Source organism: Herpailurus yagouaroundi, unplaced genomic scaffold, assembly GCF_014898765.1.
Source record: "Herpailurus yagouaroundi ecotype Mexico unplaced genomic scaffold, PumYag 198, whole genome shotgun sequence".
Classification (NCBI taxonomy): Eukaryota; Metazoa; Chordata; class Mammalia; order Carnivora; family Felidae; genus Herpailurus; species Herpailurus yagouaroundi.
In genome coordinates, this window is record NW_024412429.1 from 33,358,393 (window position 1) to 33,363,170 (window position 4,778).

The window sequence follows — 4,778 nt, forward strand, 5'->3', positions numbered from 1 at the left end:
CCCACAATCCAATCCATAATACTTAATTCCATTGGGATTTGAATACAATGGTTGAGTGGTAATGGAGCATAGTTGTTAAAGGCATGGACTCTTGAACACTTACCGGTCTGAATGAACTCAGGTAAATTCATATCCTAGCTTTGCTGCCTCGTGTGTGATCTTACACAAGTAACTTAACTCCCAGTGCCTCAGTTTGCTGTTGCTCTTGTTACTTGTTTGCTTATTTTTCGTTTGCTTCTATCTACATGAAGGTAGTAACAGTAATGCCTAACTCACAAGGTTATCTGAGGATTGGACTGCCATATAAAATGCCTACATGGTGCCCACCAGGTAGGAATACTGCAAAAAGGGGTTACTTATTTATTATGTTGTTGTTGTTGTTGTTTTTCACAGCTTACCTCTTCACAGTTATTTCCTACCCAAATTTGAAATTCTATTCTTCACAGAGGCAGCTATGCAACCAGTCTGTTTTGTTTTGTTATTGCTTTTTAGGGTATAATTCTTTTTCTTTCGGAATTAAATGAGTCTCCTGTCACTTATGCTTAGGGTATGTAAACAGACAAACTTTCTGGACAGGAAATTGGCCACACATGTCAAACGCTTTAAAAAATATCTTCACGATATTTGATCTAGGCATTTTATGTCTATGAGTTTATTCTAAATAAATAAAGATGAATGAAAAAATTCTACTACCAGAGCTTCTTAAAAATCATATTCATATTTATTATAACAGAAAGTTACACAAAAGCTCCTTTTGTAACAGCTGATTTTATTTTTAAAAGTCATGATGTATTCGTATAATCAAATACTATCCAATCATTAAAAAGTGAATTTAAGATCATTTGTGACAAAAAACATATTTGCTATATATTATTGAGTTAAATAAGGACAAAATACCCCCTATACCAGAACTCTTCAAGACACTTTCCGTCTTGATATATTCTATATCCACGCAGTCCAAGATGATAGTCACTGGCCACATATATTCTATATATATGAATATATATATAGAATATATATCTATGAATATATATATAGAATATATATCTATATTCTATATCCACGCAGTCCAAGATGATAGTCACTGGCCACATATAATAACCACACATTAGAAATGTGGATGATGACACTAAGGCACTTAATTTTTCATTTTATTTCATTTTAATTAATTTAAATTTAAGTAGCCACATATGGCTCATGGCTACCATAATGAACAACAAAGGTCTATGGTATCTTTTGTTTATTGATTCCTCTGTCCCTACTTTCCTCACCTTCCTTTAAAGTTTCTCTCATGTCTCTGTCCCTCTCTCCAGACTTGACTTCAAAGGTAATCTTCACTCTTCTCCCTCAATTTTTAACCCAGTATCGCCTGCTTTCAGGAAATAACCCAGTAATGAGTCTTTTTCAAGGCATGAGACTTTCTGGGCTATTAGTTCCATAAGTATTTGAACCTAACCAAAATCTGACCTACTGCCAAAGTAATCTCATGAGAATTTCACACACTAAGCTGAATATGAGGGCAGCAAACAAAATTACTTTTCACTATATAATAAGAGAACTTCCATATTCATAATTTTTTTTCTATATTCACTTTTTAAATCATTAAATGTTGGTCTGAGGATAAGCCATTAGACTTATTTAGTGAGGACACTAAGTGCTAAAACATGGGGCAATTGCAACTTTGTTGAATTTGTTTATTACCCCTTGTAGTTTTCTTGTGGATTCTTTAGGATTTTCTATATATAACATCATGTCATCTGTGAACAGAAATACTTTTACTTCTTCCTTCCCAATTTGGATCTTTTAATTTTTTTTCTTGTCTAATTGCTGTAGCTAGTACTTCCAGAACTATATTGAATAGCAATGGTAAAAGTGGAGATCCTTGTTCTGTTCCTAACCTTATGAGGGAAGCTTTCAGTCTTTCACCATTGAGTATGACGTTAGCTGTGGGTTGTTTTTTTGTTTATTAGTTCGTTTTTTTATAAATGTCCTTTCATCATATAGCAGAAGTTCCCTAAAAGGGAACTGATTTCTGACAGTTCTTATAATTAAAAAGTGTTAGACTTTGTCAAGCTGAATTATTTCCAAGTCACTAACATTCTTTAAACATCATTGAGCTCTGCACAGTCAACAATTTAATAAATGTTTGCTAAGTTAAACCAATTTGAAAACAGCAAACACCAAAATCCTGGAATCACATGTCAAGAAACATTCCTTGAACAAATTATCCTTAGAGATTCATTTGGAAAGGCTGACTTCCCTACCTCCCACCACACACACAAGCCATGTAACTCACATAGGATTTCTAAAAAATCACCTCTTACACTAAATAAATTTTAAAATATGGAAAGGGTGAACTCTGATACCTAATACCATAAGGAAACATAGTTGTCTAAGAACACTCCGGAATTTAAATAGGCTCAGTCTAATGGAGGAGTGGGCAAACAAAGCCAGTACTAGCCTTTTGTAGAGAGTATTTGCAGCCTCAGTAGCCTATGCCAAACATAAAAGGTTCCTCGACAGCTTGGTGTCAAATTTGAATATCTGAGAGTTTCCTCTAATTAGATCATATGACATATATTTTTAAAGTCTATCAACACTGGAGCAGAATTTTGCATAAGGGACTCTGTGGCTTCCACCAGAAGTCTATATTTTTCCTCCTGGGTACATCTGTGGCATTTCTTACTAGGTATGATGGGCCCAGGTATGCTATTTTCCTTTCAGGCATCCTAATTGGACCTTACTGATGAAAAAAAAAAATCCACAAGGAACATGCAGTACAAAATAATATTTGCCACTGATGTGGTAGAAATAGAAAATTACACAAACAATTTGGGAATTATAGGTTCATCACCACTGGGGTGAAAAGTTATAGACCATTTCTCACCCTCAATTATCCATTGGTTGCCTGTTGTGCCTGAGCCAAATACCTGGTTTCTTTGCATGCTTCTCTAACTTCTATTCACCAAGATCTAACACTTAAAAATGCCAGCCAGGAGTGACAGTGGCCAGGTTCTTGGTGAATACCTTCGAGGTCAATAATATATGTTTACATGTAACTCATAATTAATCACTAAACTTCCTTTTGGGGAAAAAACACATTTTGGGGTATACTTTACTGTCAAGGGGGCAAGAAATGACAGGATAGGAAGAGAGGAGAAGCAAGTAAGGGGGGGATGATTGAAAACATTTGACTTGGCTTGAAATAAAAGCACATATTTCACACATATTTTTAACCAACCCCAAAAGACAGCCTGACTTCGAACACGCTGAACAGGAAGCCATTTACTGTTGGAATGCTTGCTGAGCCCATCCAAAACACACACTCCTAATACCCCTGGGCTATCTAAAAAGGGTTGGGGTGAAAATATTTAATTTATATGTGTAATCCTGCTTCCTGTTTTATTTTTTTCCTCTTTGCCAACCTTGTTTCTCAAACTTTGTGAAAAACGATAGGAAACCTATTTAATTTTTGTCCCCACCCTTTATTGACTCAGCTGTACATTCTACCTCAATTTATAGCTCATACCTGGCTTGAAGACCAAAGAGAGAAAGGTAAAGACGAATGTTAAATGCTCATGGTTACTGTGGCTAAAAAGGAATCTGGGTGGAGGAGAGCTTGATGTGGTGTCGATATCAAGGGCAGGAGGGTGTGGAACAGAAGCTTGCCTTGGCTTTTTGAATGTGTGCATTCAGTAGCATGCACTCAAAAAGAGCACAAGGAAGGGTATAGAGAGGAAGGGGGAAAGGAATTTTCTGAGTATTAAGACGAGTTGCTGGAGACACCTGATTCCTATTAAATTTCAAAGAAACAGTCCTGGTTATCAAGAGGAATTTTAAAATATTTTGCAGAAGAAAATGGAAAGACCCAAATAATTCATAATTGTAATTCAAGCAAAAGAATTTTCCAAAATTTGGTTTAACACTGAAGATATGCTCTTTTAGAATAAAAATGAGTTCCAGATGGGTGTACTTTACATAGAATACCTGTAACCCTTATTATTATATTTTGATTTCTTGAGAATGCTGAGTCAATGTGCAATAAAACATTTGAAAGAAAATCTGAAACCAACAGGAAATCCAGCAGGCTTGATGTTCAGATTTCAAAATTCTTGATCTCAATCTAATTTTCCCAGAAAGTTGACCACGCTCTATGGAAATCCCGTCATAGGAAGGGTTTTATAATTGAGCAGTTTGTTTTGAATATTTCAAAAAAGGTGGAGAAACCAGCAAACACCTGAACTTGAGTATTTCAACATTACCTCCTGAAGTTATGTTTCAATTTTAATTTCATATCAGGCTAACATTCTAAGTGGAACACTATCCAGGGAAATTATAATTGTCACTATGAACTTTACAATGCTTTAATGTTCAGGTAACTGGTTTGCCTTAAACTTTAGCTTGAAATAGATAAAGGCAAGGCAGCAAATCACTTTTAAATTACTGTGGAAATATTCAACTGTGTAGTAATATATAGTTCCTTAGATCTTTTATTAAACCAGCTTTCAAAGTTTGTAAGAAATGTAATAACATCAGTCTGTACTTTTGAATTTAAAAAGAAAGTCAGACTTTCTATTCACCTAAAAATACTGTGTGACTGCACATGCACCCTATGGTTGACACCATGTTGTTCCAGCTAAGACTACATCACTGATTCTTATCCCTGTAGCATATTTTCACCAGGGCTTATTTTAAGGAAGGTGATATAAAAGATTTCTGATATATTTTCAAGGTAAGCTAGAGTGGATTATCAGTCCTACTGCACAGTCCTTGCTATG